Here is a 16,528-nt window from a genome sequence, read left to right as displayed (position 1 = left end):
CTAATTTAAAAAGATCCATATATACTGTTCCTAGCAGATTGTTTGGTATATAGTAGAGTTTTAGCCGATAACTGGTTTCCATTTCCCTTCCCTTGGCCTCAGTTTCTCCATCTGCAATATGAGAGACGAGTTTAGAATGGAGATATGCTCTTAAGTGTGCTTTCCAGTTCCAAAACCAAGGCAGCACAAGTGACCACTCAAATGACTACAGGGTACAAGGTCACGAGATGTTGAAATTCATTCCTTGAAATGAATGATTACCTAGTGGTATTCTGGTTGAGGGCTTGACCTATACAGAGAACCAGAACATGAGGGGAAGATCCAGCACCACAAATGAGCTCACTTCCCAGGGTAATTAAGAGTTTTAAATTAGATGCAGGATATCGTGGGGGGTAGGGGAGGAAGAGAGGATAAGGGTGCAACTCGTATTGGAATGGAAAGGGAGAATTAGGTGGACATCGATGGGTTGTGTACCAATTTATAGTCCCTGCACCGTCTCCAAATCTTTCCAGGGGAAGGAACTAAGATTACAATGCAACTAATTATATTCACCACAGCTAGTAGAGAGGTAAGATTCTTATATTTATTATTTCATACAGTAAATGTATTGAGAAACTATTTGTAAAGGACAATAGTACTGAGTAAATAGCAGTGAACAAGACAGATAGGGCTTAGGTACCAGAGCGGGAGATGACATGAACAATAGTACAACACAGTAGGTTGATCACTGTAATGGAGAAATCCAGGGTACTGTGGGAGAAAATAGAACACCCAATCGATAACCATCTGCTGCATTTATCGAGCAGGATGCAGAGGGAATTTAGACTATCTGCTATTTGGGATTCTCCTATCTGAACAATGTGCTCTTAACACCAACACCTGTGAAAAGCACAGTAGTGAATCACCCCAATTCGACTTTTCCAGTCTCTAAGCAGAAGGAGCAATTGGCTACTAAAACATTTTCTCGTTTGTGCTACTAAAAAGGAATACATTAAGAAAAACACTAGTAGGCCACAAGAATACATCTTAAAGCAATGCAACTAAACTTTTAGATATTAGGAAACTACAGTAGAAAAGTCCAAACCCTGTAAAAACCAGAGATGATATGGCTCATTTCTAACTGAGAAACATGAACTGAGGGCATAAAACATAAACAGAGTCACAGAGGGGTATGAAGTATGCATATTATTTAATTAGATGTCTAAATATGTTCAAGAATAGCACCCCTATGAAAATCCACTATTAAACAAAAATAAAAAAGCTAATGAATACATTTCAACTTCCCTTCTGTTCTGAGTCATTTGCTGATGAGTCACATAAGTGTCTAATTTTACATTTAATTATTGTTTTTCTCTATTCACGCTTTAGTGATGGTGCTAATTAATAAACATTAAGATGGTTAAACAGTAGGGAAGAAGAGGGACATCCTGGAGTTAATATAAATATATTACTAATATATGTGTATGGGCCATCAGCAAATAGTGCTGGTAATTATTTACTATGATGGATTATATAGGGTAACAAATAAGAATTGGTCCTTTCCCTGGCATAACAAAAATGTGAGCAAATAATCAAAAGACAAAGTGCAGAGCTGATCAGCATGAAAGATGTTAAGATGATTCAACTTTTTTTGTAAGCTTGGAGTATAAATCATGCCCATAGATGTCTGCTGCCTTCCTCCCCTACTTTGCTATAGTATATTTTGCACTCCTTGCCGAGCATTAGTTCTCATTGGATTAGACCACCAGGAAGGACGCATTTAACAGATTTAAGAGATGGAGAAATGCAGATTTCTTCACAAGGGAGTCTTGCTTGGGTCCTGAGAGCCTGTCACCTTCAGACCACGGGGTGTGGCTGCAGTATCTACAGCTAAAGCCACCCGAGAAAATGCTACCAACCTCGCCCAGTCATGGGCTTCTCACATCCTGTCTCAGTTACACTTCCTTTCATTTCCGAGGAGCCGCGTGTGCTGCTTAATTATCCGAGTGGGTCCTAGTGTGGGACCCTACACATTTAACACAAGCAATTCTTGAAAAATTTTAAATGGTAAACTACCTTGTCCCAATCCCTACATTGCAAGAAGAAATCAAGCGGAAAGAATTCTTATATGGGGACAATGAGGACAGAAATAAACCAGTTTGAGAAAAAAGCACTAGTTAAGAAAGATAAAAATGAGACTTTAACGTAAAAGCTGTGCAAATATTTGCAAAGGCTAGCAATATTATTATCCAAATCAGTCTGAAGATGTGCCTTAACCTTCAGCATGAAACATATTAAGTTAGCATTGATTGGGCACATTTTCTTCTAAATTTGCCACAAAGTAATGAACAGACTCAAAAACACAAGAATAATAGATATGTGTTTTATTACACTGTTCTGGTGATGTCAAGAACTTTTTATCTATACTATGAATCTTTTTCCTCATTGGGAATAGAAAGTCTCTCAACAATCTTCATGACTCATGATTAAATCAGATGGGGGTCATATTAATAACCTTCACTTAATTGAAAAGTATTCCACTTTCTCTTGCATAGGTCTGGCTTCTGTATACAAATGTTATCTTTAGGGAAGTGGCTTTCAGATGAAGTTAAAAATAGACACTCAAAAAGAGAAAAGTAATTCATTTTCAACTTTCTTAACGTTCACAGAAAAATTACAGATACATACAGGTTTTCCACTGCAAAATGAAAAGCTCAGAAATGAACATTCCAGGATGCGAACGCTGTTTCACAGCTGGTGTTTTCCCCTGGGCTGGACCTGACTCGATTGACAGAGAGGGCCTGAACTTGCATCCTCCAAGCTCTGTCATCCCAGGCAGGCACTGAACCCCATTTCCCAACGGGATTTCTTGGCTTTGAGGCTGACAGCTGCCTTATTTTGCACTATTTTCCTGCCCTTTGCCGTTCACCTGCAGCCCTGTGAGCCACCATTTCACAGAACTCTTCAGGCAGCAATGCAATCTCTGTCTGAAACGTGTCTTTCTGGAGAGCAGATGAAAGTTATCTTGCCCTCTAGCGTAGGCTCAGCCTGGAAGCGATTGCACAGTGACAGCAGAGTCGAGTCTGAAGCCCGGGCCTCCGCTTGTCTGCAAGCCCTGGACTGTGCTTCCCATTTCTCCTCCCCCAGCCCTTCCTAAAATAAGGGTGGAGGAAGGGAGGCTCCTAGAATTTGCTCAACGCCCTGCATCTCCCATCTGATAGTAGCAACGGTACCGACCATCACAATAACAGGGTGGCTGCCTTTTGCGTCTGCATCACTGGAGCCGAAAACGCGAGCCGCAAGCGGAAACGACAACTCCGAGAGGGGGATATTAATAGCGATATCTACGTACAAGATGCAAGGATGACGCCCCCCACCTCCCTATCTCCTCATCCAGGAGTATCAGACACCTACACACACCACCACCACATTCCTCACCCTCCGCCTCCCATGAAGCACGCACAACCCGAGCATGCAAGTACAAACTTGCTTACAATTTGTCTGCAATTTGTTCGGCTTGCACCGATATTCTCTCTCTCTCTCTCTTTCTCACTCTCTGCTTCCTTTTACCTTCTCTCGCTCGGGCTCGTTCAGGTTCCAGGCAGCGAAGCGAGCGAACCGCCGGCCGCGGTCCCCGGGAGCTCGGCGCGGTGGCAGGGCTGCGGGGAGCCGGCCGCCCTGGTGACAGGGTACAACAAGCCGGGCCGACGGCCCCGCAGCCGCGCTCCCCGGGGCGCGCTGGCGCGCTCACTCACTCACTCCTGCGCCCAGCTGCTCGGCGACTCTTCCCTCCCTCTGCAATCGGGTCCTCCTCCCGGCTGCACCCTGGGGTTTTAGGCCTCCCCCGCTCCCTGCACTAATGCTCCTTTCGGAGGGGAAGGTCAGCGAGGCGGGTTCAGACCCGGGCAGAGTCCCAGCACTACCCCTGCGCCGCCACACCCCTCCCCGGCCCCGCGCCCCGCGCCCCGCGCCGGGCTCCGGGATGCGCCGGTCCCTGGAAGAGCGGGGGGCGGGGACCTGGAGGCTCTCTCGCAGGCTTCCCCTACCTCCTGGAGATGCACGGCCTCCGGCGTCTCTCCGCAGCTGCAAAGCCGCGCTGTGACCCACTCTCTCGGCGAGCCTTTCCACGGGGTCCACCTCCCGGGGGGTCGAGGACGGAAAGAAATGGCCGAGAGCGCCGGGAAGGCGATGCGCTGCACTGGCTGTTAACTTTTGCCTACGGTTTCCACTGCCTGGCTGACCTTTCTGAGCAGAACCTATCTTGAAAGGCTGGGGAGGTTCCCTGATGGTCCCAGGAAGGAAGTGATGCAGTTCAGTGAGGACATTCCGCTGCTCCTTTTAAATCAACTTTCAAAAAGATCATAACAGCTGACCTTTTGGCTGTCAAATCAGTAGCAAATAATTTTAGGGAGACTGGTCAGACTTTACAGTTTTTTGTTACTGTTGTTTATAAAGCTTGGATTTCCTGAGAAGGCACTTGACGTGGTGATCAGGTTTATTCTCGGTTGCTCATTAAGATGAGGCTGAAGAACCGCCTTCAGATTCCTCGGATGCACCATATGCACGCTGCCCTCTGCAGAGTCATTCGAGTCTCTTATCACAAGTCCTTACGATGTAGAGGAGGTCCTTGTGTTGCCTGGTAGCGGTCGGGAGAATTTATTTTGTTGTGGTTTTATGGTTTCCAAGCAAAGTCAAACACAGTCTCTCTTCACCAACAAAGAAGCCCAAGTCCAATAGGATTATGGCAGTTCAAAGAATCGAAGCTATGTGGCAAGAATCTTAAAAATAATTACCCCCTTGAATTTTCAATCTGAACAAAACGGGTTTCTATTCTCTAAATTTGCTGAATGGAAGGACCAGCTTATAAAGTGGATGAAGTTTCTTTTTGCCTCCTGCTGTTCCCTCACTTGCTGCCAACACTGCACTATTTAGTTTTGCATTTTCTTCACATTCTCCTTCTTCCGGATTCCATTAAAATAATAATATCTGAAATGAATCTGGTAAACCAACCTGATGTGTTATCTTTCCCTGTGTTTACATTTTTTAGAGACCAAAGAATAAATCTCTAATTGCAGAACTTGTGATGCCAGGAAGTTGGGCCTGTAGAGAGTGGTGTTGGGGATCATCCTCAATCCATATCCTGCCTCTGCCTCATGTACCCAATGAGGGCTACACTCACTATGGAGACCCAGAGCTCCTTCTGGAAATAACCTGCCGGAGCCTAGTCATTCCAGATAGCACCCTCTGCCTGGGTGGCCACTACTCTGAGATCCAAACTTCCAGGCCTACCAATTGGGAAAAAATGGACGAGACTCAGTTCTTCCTCTCAAGCTCTACCTTTATTTAACCAACTCACTCTGAAGGCTTTTGAGGATGGGGTGGGAAGATTCTAAAACTTGACACTCTATGTGTTAAGCAGTTGCTTCCTGAGGTTGACTTACTTGAGAAGTGAGCCAGTTAAACCTTGAGCCTGAAAAATTGCTCCCACCAACTGAAACTCCTTAACTAGTCCTAGCTGCTGCTCTCCCCCGCTCAGATAGGCAGGAGCCTAGGGCTGGCTGGCTGGCACTGGCTACCTGATGAGCAGAGCTTCCACTCTCAGCTCAACTTTGTCCTCCACAAAAAGACTAAGCACATTATAGACTTTTGGAAAAGGCATGTCTTTTTCATACACCCCAGGGAGGTGTCTTGTAGCTCCATTTATTCAACAACTATTATTCAAACACCTACCGTATACCAAATATCACCCTAAGCATTGGGGCTACAGTGGTAAACAGAACCTGACCTGGTTCCTGCCTTCACAGAGCTTACAGTGTGATCCGGAAGATGGACATTCATCCAAGAACCAAACAAATAATTATAAAACCTCAGCCTCCAAGAGAAGACAAATGTTATTGTGAGGGCTTTCATGGAAGGGAATTCATTTAGTTTAGCGATCAGAAAGACTTTGCTAAGGAGGTGACATTTGAACTGTGACCGACAGGAACGGTGGCATTAATGAGGTGAAAGAGGGGTAGGGTGGGATTCTGGAAGAGCACTCCAGAAAGACAGAACAACACGTGCAAAGGCCCCATGGAAGAAAAGTGCATTGTGCATTTGAGGATCTGAGGGAGACCAATGTGGCTGCAGAAGAGAAAGCAAAGGAGGGGACAGAGGCTTCCAGGAACAACAGGCCCAAAAAGCAAAGGGCACGTTGTGTGGGCCTTAAAAACCGGCCTTAAGAGATGAGTCTTTACATGAAGCCATTAACGTGTTTTCAGTAGGTGGTGCAACATAATTAGATACGTGTTTGATATTTTTCCTGCCTGTAATGTGGAACTCAGATTAGAAGTGGGGCTAAAAGAGGTGGATTAGTTAGGAAGCTGCTACAGTAATCCTTTAGACAGATCACAGCATTCATTATCAGATTGATGGTGACAGAAAAAGTGGATGGATTTGAGGGACATTTAATAGCTAAAACATACAGGACATAAAGCTCTGTGAGGCAAAAGGAAGTCAGAATAGTATAGTGGTTAAAATCTTGGGTTTTGAAGCAAGAAAGACTCAGGTTTGAGTCCCAGCTCCGTCATTAACCACCAGTGTGATTTTTACCCAGTAATTTAACCTTTCACAAATTCAGATTTTACAAACCTGTAATTCGGGATTATAACAATATATCTCATTCATAAGGCTGTTGTGGGCACTAAATGAGCTAATACTTGGAAAGCACTTCGTACCTGCCAGTGCCTGGCATGTGGTCAATGAAAGCAATATAATTAATATCATTATTATAGTTGTAGTTATTTTTACGATTATTCTGTGTATTTCTGAAGTTGGCAAATAAATGGAAGTCATCAGTGTCTACTTCACTTTGCAATAGGCTGATTGGGCTCAGACACCTCTTCCTGAGAGCAGCAAACTGTAATCATGGGGCCATCGTGGGCTGAGAGACAATGGCCAGGGCAGCAACCCAATTTCCTCCTCCACCAAGCCCAAGGGCCTGCCCTCCTCATCAGTCTTCTCTTCATGCTCTCTCAGTTTATATAGAATCCTATTCTCATACATCATGGTAGCTGGGCCCCCAATATCTCCTCTTTGCGTTAATAGGAGATGCCAAAGAACAGCAAAACATTACACGTTGTTTTCAGTACAGCTTTATCCCAATGCCGGCATCATTGTGTTCTATATATTTATAAAATAAGAGCCATTTGAAATCAGCAAATAATCATTTCTATTTCTATCATTTCTGATTACATAATTGCGTTAATACTATGGCAAAAATTTGCCATAATTAAAATAGGCCGTTAATTGATCAAAAGAATCAGCCCCAAGCTCTTACCAGAGGTGCATCTTTACTGGCAGGAGCACATGTGCAACTCCACAAGTGGATCTCTCCTTCCACCTCCCTGCCTTAGTCTCAAGTCTCTTCAAAACAAACTTCTAGTCAAGACTTGGAAGCAACCCAGGTGCCCATCAATGGATGAATGGGTAAAGAAGATGTGGTAAAAATATACAATGCAATACTACTCAGCCATAAAAAAGATGAAATTGTGCCATTTGGGACAACATGGAAGGTGTTATGCTAAGCAAAATAAGTCAGACAGAGAAAGGCCAAGTACCATATGATTTCACTCATACGTAAAAGATAAACAAACAAACAAACACATAGATAAGGAGAACAGATTGGTGGTTTCCAGAGGGGAAGGGGGTGAGGGGAGTGCAAAGGGATAAAGGGGCACATGTATGTGACAGATGGAAACTAGACTTTTGGTGCTGAACACCATGCAGTCTATACAGAAGCCGAAATATATGTACATCTGAAATTCATACAATGTTTTAAACCAATGTGACCTCAATAAAATAACAAAAAGAAAAAAATACTTGTATGTACAGTGCATGAAAACTAAGTAAAATGATTCTCTCACTTTTTAAAGATAAAGGGACTTTGTATCAGTCAGGGTCTTGATGCAATCAGTAATGATCTGGTTGGGCTTTAAGAGTTTGGCAGCCCCTTACTGCTGATGGAGTCATTACAATCTGCTGACAAGGAGGAAGGACGGCCAGGGAAGGAGAGACTACTTCTCCTGGCAAGGAAGGCTTAGGAGGATTTGGGATTCAAAGAGTACTAAGATTCACCCAAATCCTCCAGAACGCCCCTTTCCCAATTCTTAGGGCCCACTCTTTCCAACAAAGGCCTTAACATTCACATAAGAGGCCTAGCAAGACTTCGAATTGATCTTGCGTTATACGTTTACAACCTGCAGCAACAGATATTTGGTCTGATTTTTGACTGCATCAACAACATGGCTCCAAGGGTGAGGATCCTAGAAGCTCTCTGGGTGTCTGACCATGCTTTGTTGCAAGACTGAAAAGTTCCTGAGTTTGTCATTTTCTTTATTTATCATCTCCATTGCAGTCAGAAGTAGGTGACACTCTCCATAGTTCTAGTTCTCTTTTCTATTCCACAGTAATAGCCAACTTGGTTTCCTAAATTCTTGTCTTCAATAGGCCCTTAATTTTAGGCAGCGATAGGCGTTAATTTAAGTAACTGTTTGCCACTCATGTCTCCTTAGAATTCTCTTTGACATTGGAATCAGATCATCAGGGTGTGCAAACCCAACCAGGTCAACTAACCAATTTGAGATTCCCATCTTTGAAGGTCTGGAGCAAGTCTTGGCATGAAATATTGTCAGGATGCATTAAAGAAAAATCAGAACAACCTGAGGATTTCACACAGGGACTTAGGTGCTTAAAAGCTGTTGGTAAGGCTAGAGAAGTAGCCATTAGTGTGGCTGCCTTTAGTTCCAGGTAGCACCATTGCAGGTGTGATCCAGAACTCAGCGACTTGCTATTGCCACCCAGAGGCCAGGATACTGCAGCAAACGGGCAGCAGCATCACGGTGTCCCTGCTCTGACACTAGTCCTGGTGATGGCACTTGCCTTCAGGCAGTTACTGTAAAACTGCTGCCATTGCTGCTGGAGGGGGAATTTCTCCGTGTCCTCTTTCTAATCTAATGTAAGAACTTTGGCAGGATGCCAATTTCATCCAATCCCAGCAGGAAAGGGAGCCTGGAAAATGTAATCCCCAACCTTCCAGCCCCTGAAATACAGGAGACAGCATAGAACAGGTTGTGAATGAAGGCTGTTTGCCAACAAAACAGTGTTCACTACAAACACAGACTCGGGGTGAATGCAAAGGATAATACAAATATTTATTTAAATGAAAACTCACTGAAATTCCAATTTAAAACGTTGGGTCTTTTTAATCTATTTTAAGTCTCATATTAATATTGTTTAAAAATTTTTAAAGTTAGGATTTTATGACTATTTTTAAAAAGAACACAAAATATTTAGCATTACTGATGAATTTTAAGATGATATTATTAATTCCCTGGTGTAATTTTCTTGTCAGTTTCTCCCCATGGTTCCTTGAGGAGCTGTCCTTCTTGGACCATTGTTGCTCCTCCTCTACGCTAGCTACCCACTCCCATGATCGTAGTCTTGACCTTGTCATTATCAATAAAGATAATTATTTGGTAATGATAGTCTCAACTGTCAACACCCCACTCTCTGATCACCACCTCTTTGGTTTCTAGCCCCCTCCCTCTAGAGCTCCAATTCCAATAACTCCTCAACTGAATAGGGCCTTCTATCCATTGGCAGGGCCACTGCCCACCCTTACAATGCCTTTGAATTAGAGACGGAGCTGTTCTTCAAGACACTTCAATTCCATCTTTTGGAAACTGTTACACTAGACCATTTTTTGATAAAACAAAATATTTGAATTCCATCTCCCAGAAAAGCATTATAATACATATGAAAATGATAAATTTCAACTATGAATGGTGTGCACTTAGAAAGGGTACCCTCACATGTTCTGCTTCGGCGGCCTGGGGTTTGCGGGTTTGGATCCTGGGCGCGGACCTACTCACTGCTCATCAAGCCATGCTGAGGCGGCGTCCCACATAGAAGAGCTACAACTCTACAACTATAATATACAACTATGTACTGGGGCTTTGGGGAGAAAAAAGAAAAAGAGGAAGATTGGCAGCAGATGTTAGTGCAGGGCCAATCTTCCTGAAAAAAAAACAAGGGGGAGAAAGTGTACCCTTAGGTGTATACAGCGCATAACCTACATCAGCCATATGTGGCAACTCAGTGACTATTGATCCTACCATTTTTTTTTCATTGTCCATCCCTCCTTTTACGTTTATTTCTCTTAAACTGGTTTAAATTCCGTGTTTAATCATTATATTCACCTCTTTACATTTATTCTCAACTACCTTTCCTCTCACTTTGTCATACTCACTTGGCTAAACCTCATACTTTGTTAGATTCACCTCTGTCTACTTTGTGCATGCACTCACACTGCTGAACATGGCTGGAGAAAAACTCAGTCATGCTAACTGGTCTTTGCATCCGTGATGACTAAACCAAATGCCACCGAATACTGCGTTTCTCTAATCCATACACTCTCCCACTTTCCTAAACAAACTTCATACTCTTTCTTATTTCCCCAAACTTCCAACATCTTTTTCCACATCTAAATCTTCAACTGCTAACCCTTTTTCCTATTTCCCTTGAACATTTTAGGCCATCAAAGGAGAATTTCCATAAGCTCCCAGTACCACCTGCACTATCTGCATCAGTGCTGTATGTAATATTCAAACTCGTCTTTCGCTGCGAATGAACTCTTCAAGCTCCTACCTAAGGCTCACTCTTCCGCTCATCTACTCAGTTCATCCTTCCTGCCAACAATGCTTTCCTCTCTTCCCAGAATCATTAACTTCTTTTCTCTTTACTAGTTCATTCCCATCAGCATGTAAACATGCTGCTATTTATCTCATATTTAAAAAAAACTCTCTTGAAGGCCACCTGAGCTCCAAATACCACCCCATTTCTTTCCTTATTCTCAAGCGAACTCCTTGAAAGAGTTGGCTATACTCTTAGTTGGCAATGTCTCCAACCACTTTCTTTTGAACTCACAGCAGCCACCTTATCTAGGTTACCAATGACTCCCTCTTTGCTAAATTCAATTGTCCTGTCTCTGTCCCTATCTTGACCAGTTAGAACCATTTGACAACTTTTATCTCCTCTCTCTTCTTTAAACTGCTTTCCTCACTTGCCTTCTGAACCCACCACACACTTCCGTCGCTTTGGCTACTCCTTCTTGGTCTCCTTTGCTACTTCCTTCTCATCTCCCAACCTCTAGACTTTGGAGGACCATAAGCTCCATCCTTGGAGCTTTTCTATTTTCCAGCTGCACTGATTTCTAGGTAATCTTATTCAATTTCACGGTGTTAAATACCATGTGTACGCTGTGAACTCCCGAATTTAAATCTCTAGCCCAGACCTCTCTCCTGAATTCCAGACTTGGATACCCAATCTCCTACTCAAGATTTCCACCGGGAAGTTTAAAAGGTATCCCAAATAAAATATGTCCAAATCTAAATTTGTGATCTTCCCTTCCAAACCTGCTCTTCTTTCTGCCTTCCTCATTTCAATTAATGATAACTCCATCCTTCTCAATTGCTCAAGCTAAGGCTTTGGTGTCACACTTAACAATTCTTTTTCTCAGTCCTCACCTTCATTCAATCAGCAAATCACATTGATTCTATCTTAAAAATATATCTATAGAACATTCTTGTTCTTAGCAAATAAATCCTGAAATAGTAGTAGTAAGGTATGATGTATCCAACAATACTCTCAGACAGTTCAGAAAAAATAATGTGATGAAAGATGAGAGGAATATTTAGAGAAAGTAAATAGGGCAAAATGTAAACAATCAATGAATCTGGTTGAAAAGTATATGGAAGTTCGGTGTAATATTCTTGACACTTTTCTCCAGGTTACAACAAATATACTTCAAATCCATTACTCGTCAGCTCCACTGCTCCTATGCTGGACCATCATCTCTTGACTCCAGGCTGTTCTTGATATAACAGCCACATAAATCTTATTACAGCATGAATCAGGTGCTGTCACTCCTTTGCTCAAAACCCTCCAATAGCATTCCATCTTACTTAGAGTGAAGACTGAAGTCCTTTTATAATCTGTAAGGCCCTCCATGATTTGCTCCCATCTCCCCATCAGCTCTCTAGTCTCAACTACGACTCTCCCCTTCACCCTCTGCACAGCAGTCACATGCGCTCCTTGATGTTCCTGAAGGTTCCCAGTCTCCTGCTTCAGGGCATTTTCATATAATATTCCTTCTGCCAAGAAACTCAATTCTGAAAATTATTCACAGGGCTTACTCCCTAACTTTTTTCAGCTCTTTCATCAAATATCACCTTCTCAGTAAAGTCTGTCTTGTACGCCCTACATAAAATTTTAAAATACCTTCCACTTTACCTTGAACTTTCTACCCTTCTTCTCCACTTTATTTTTTTTTCTCCAGCATTTAAAACCAACAAGGTATATGTATATATTTCCTTCCTTATCTGGTTTATTTTCTGTCTACCCGTAGAATGTAAGCTCCGTAAGGGAAGATATTTTTGTCTGTTTGTTAACTCTTATATTCCCAGCATTTAAAATGGATGCAGAAAAGATAATAAATATTCGTTGGGGCTGGCACCATGGCGTAGCGGTTAAGTGTGCACGCTCCGCTGCTGGTGGCCTGGGTTCGAATCCTGGGTGCGCACCGATGCACCGCTTGTCAGGCCATGCTGTGGCGACGTCCCATATAAAGTAGAGGAAGATGGGCACGGATGTTAGCCCAGGGCCAGTCTTCCTCAGCAAAAAGAGGAGGATTGGCATGGATGTTAGCTCAGGGCTGATCTTCCTCACAAAAAATATATATATATATTTGTTGAATAAATAAATGAATAATGTACTAATCTTACTATACTTTATGGAATTCTACATATCCTCAATTATACCATTATGTTATTGTCAAACCCACTGGAAATTAGTTAGCCAAACCTCTGGGACACCTGGATCCTCAATGGGTGATCAATACAGGATGATTCCATGTTTCCTGATGTAAAGTGGTAAAAAACAATATTTTTCTTTCTTTTCAGCTCTTAATTCTATCATTTCTTCTTGGTTCACAATTTTGTAACTACTCCAAAGCATATCTATCACTGTACTTTGGCATTGTTTGGATATGTAGTTTTATGCCTGAAGTGGCTCTTGCTAAGTAGACATTTCTGAAATCTGCTGATAAATTCACTTCTGAGATTTTGTGTTCTTTTCTCAGGTCCCTTGGGTTTGTGTCACAGTCTAGACATATTGGAGTCTTTTCTTTATTCTTCATCATATATTAATAGCATCTACCATTTTTCTGTTCTAATTCCTCTCTTTTTCAAAGGATCTTAACATTTTCTGGATACTTTGACAATAAATTTCATAAGCCACCACCATTCTGCCTCACTTGTGTACAATAATTTTCCTAAACACTGTTTTGAACTGAGCTTTTGTTTACGAGATAACTGTGCCAGTAATGACATCAGGTTATAGATGAGTTTGCAATGGGAAAAGATCATGTGGATTGAACAACTTCTTAATTGGATTCCTACAAAGAATGTTCCAGAATGGCTGAATGAGCTCGCTGGTACACAGTTTTATTGGCCACTTGGAAATACTTTAAGGAACCTCTGAGAAAGGAAAAGAGATAGTTATTTGTGAATTTCTTCTTCCTGGTTTATTTCACTACCCATACCTATTTCCAGCTGGAAAATTTGTGAGAAATCATCAGAATCAAGTTTCTGTATGAATATGTGTCGGTTCAGACTCACTGTGATGCTAGCAGCAGAAAAGCCAGCTGAACCTGGCAAAAACAATAGAGGAGATTTGTTAGCTCATGCAAGTCCAAAGGGATAAGTTTCAGGATTCACCCAAAGTTTCCATCAAGGGTTTGCTTTCTTTCTTTTCCTCTCTGTTTTGCTGCCCACAGGTTGGCTTCATTCTAAGGCTGATTCCTCTTATGGTTGTAGGATAGGTACTACCAAAAAGTGGGCTGCATAATTCTTGGTCCGCCCATTGGGAAAGAACGTACTTGCATCTAAAAGTTCCAGGCAAAGGCCCTAAAATTTACCCCAAGTGGACTAGCTTAGGTTATGTGCCCAACACCCTCCTTCCAATGAACCACTATGAGGAAGGTAGTAGGTACCGTAAGGAAGGTGAGAGAGGATAATAAATCCTGGGGAGACAATCTGCCAATGTTTCCTACAGACTAGAAGTGTTTTACTCACTAATCTTACTAGGGACTCTTTTCCTTGGGGCTGCATCTTGTATTCCAAAAAACAGACAAAGCATCTTAAAAATACTATATCACATTATACGTATGTGAGTATTTTCCTACGCCGATGAATAAAAACATGACCGACTATTTATCTTAATTAACTACATTTATTGTTGTCATATATATCAATAGCTACAGAAAGAGTATTAACTAATTGATGGGACATATTAATTAACTTCTAGAAAAACTTCCTAGACAAAAATATTTTGCACATGAAACGTCATCATGTGGACGAGAGAGACCCCCTATTACCTATCTCTCTTGAGCATAAAATAAGAGAAAATGAATTTGCTGTTAGCATGAAATATTTAGGTTAAATAGAGAAAGAATTTCTTGACAGTAGGATATGCTAAATCCCAAAGTTTTTACCCCCTGGGTATCTTTGAGCACAGTTTTGGGGTTCCTCTGTCTATATTCTAAAATAAATCTGGCAACCAACAGGGTCTAAAATGGGTATAAAAAATTAATTTTGCCTCTCCAAGCACAGAACTGCAATGTGTCCCAGGATGACTACCAGAGTGACAGTTGTCATGGTCGTTAAGGCCAATGGACTGTATTTCCATCTCCATTTAGTGCTAGCTGGTAACTCTGATGGCCAAGGTATTGCACTCCAAGCAGAGTGCTCAGATTTCTCTCCAACTTTCATGTGTCGTGACAGAGACACAAGCATGGAATGATAGGATAGACTAGAAAAGCCAAGACTCAAAATCCAGGAAGACAAGCAGAGTTAGGGTTCAGAAATGCATTCATTCATTCATTCCTTCAATATTTACTGAGTGCTTACTATGTACGTGCCAAGCAATGTTCTTCATGCTGATTGAAGAAGTGAAAAAAGTAGAAAACATCCTTGCTTTCATGAAGTTATCTTCTAGAAAGGAAAGCAGATAATAAACAATAGACATACAAATATGTACTATATTGAATAATGGTAGCTGCTAAGGAGAAAAAAATAAAGCAGAGAAAAGATAAAAGCTGTGTCCAGTAAATGGCTGAAATTTTAGTTAGTGTCGCCAGGGAAGACAGCACTGAGAATGTAAGAAGAGTCCTGAAGGTAGTAAATCAGGAAGTGATACAGATATCTGCGGAAAGCATTCTGGGGACAGCAAAGGTCAAGTGCAAAGGTCCTGAGGTTGAAAACTTCCTGTTCTATTTGAGGAATAGGAAGGAAGCTGGAGTGGCTACAGTGCAGTGAGTGATGGGGAGAGCCATAGGAGATGAGGTCAGAGAAATAGCAAGTAGTAGTGGGAGACAGATCGTTTAGTGCTGATAAGTCATTATAGAGACTTTGCTGTTACTCTAGGTGATATGGGAATCCTGAGTACAAGAATGACATGATGCAATTTGTATTTTAAGAAAACTCTAGCTACTATGTTGATAGGAGCCTGAATTATCAAAATCAAGAGCAGGAAAACCAATTGGGAGGCCATTGCAATAACACAAGTGAGAGATGATTGTAGCTTGGACCAGGGTGGTGACAATGTGGGTGGTGAGAAGTGACTAGATTCTGAATATATTTTGAAGTGAGAGATTATAAGATTTATTGACAGTCTGGATGTGACTCATGAAAGAAAAGTCATTAGGACATTAAGACCGGAAGAGTGTTCCCAAAGGATTCCATGAAAACATTTGAGTTCCAACAGATCTGAAATTGGAAGTGGGCCATTTGTATGGAGCAACTAACAAATGAAATTCTGGGCCAGTGAGGATGGATATAGAATAACAAATGTTCTAAACCTCGGATAAGATCCAGAGTGAATCAGGGTGATGCAAGAATGGCTGAGAAAAAGCGATTGACAGATCTATATCAGGTGATCACGGAGGCATCCGGGATGCCTAGGAGCATGTGTCATGATAATTTTGACTCTGGTGGACTTTGGGTAACGGGCAGTAATTTGATCATGTGGAACAAGGCAGTAATTCATTGGTTCAGAGAGAGATCTAGTTACAGAGAATCAAGACACTAACAGATGGCTAAGACTCCCAGGCTGGAGCTAGACCAACACCATAACAAATCTGATGCTTACTTATTGACCTATCATCCTCAGACTCTTTGTATTGCCTCTGCTAAACCAGGGCTGGTCTCAGAGATGGAGGCTGGGCTAAATCTATCTGGAGAATATAGCAGATTACAAGACTGGAAGCCAGGCAAGTTAAGACCCTGAAACAATGCACCTAGAGGCTTATCTCTCTCAAAGACTCAAGACCTAACAGAACCTAAGGCCAATAATAAAACACAGAAGGGATTTTGGTCCTTCTCGGGCTTTCACAGCCTCTCCTGCCTCAGCTGCTGCTCCAATGACTTTCTGATGATGCATTCAGCCTAGTCAC

The 16,528-nt window shown here is 42.1% G+C and overlaps 1 protein-coding gene across 1 annotated transcript in view; it reads right to left on the bottom strand.

Moving 5' to 3' along the window:
• Nucleotides 1-4,202, bottom strand: part of SYNE1 (spectrin repeat containing nuclear envelope protein 1) — a 452,863-nt gene extending 448,661 nt beyond the window's left edge. Inside the window, exon 1 of the mRNA XM_087425127.1 lies at nt 4,026-4,202. The gene's annotated coding sequence lies outside the window, so the exon portion shown is untranslated. The remainder of the gene's footprint in view (nt 1-4,025) is intronic.
• Nucleotides 4,203-16,528: the final 12,326 nt, after the last annotated feature.

This window comes from Ceratotherium simum, chromosome 38, assembly GCF_057802395.1.
Source record: "Ceratotherium simum simum isolate JZ-2026a chromosome 38, ASM5780239v1, whole genome shotgun sequence".
Lineage (NCBI taxonomy): Eukaryota > Metazoa > Chordata > Mammalia > Perissodactyla > Rhinocerotidae > Ceratotherium > Ceratotherium simum.
The sequence above is the reverse complement of the archived record's forward strand: the minus strand, read 5'-3'. Positions and strand labels throughout refer to the sequence as shown.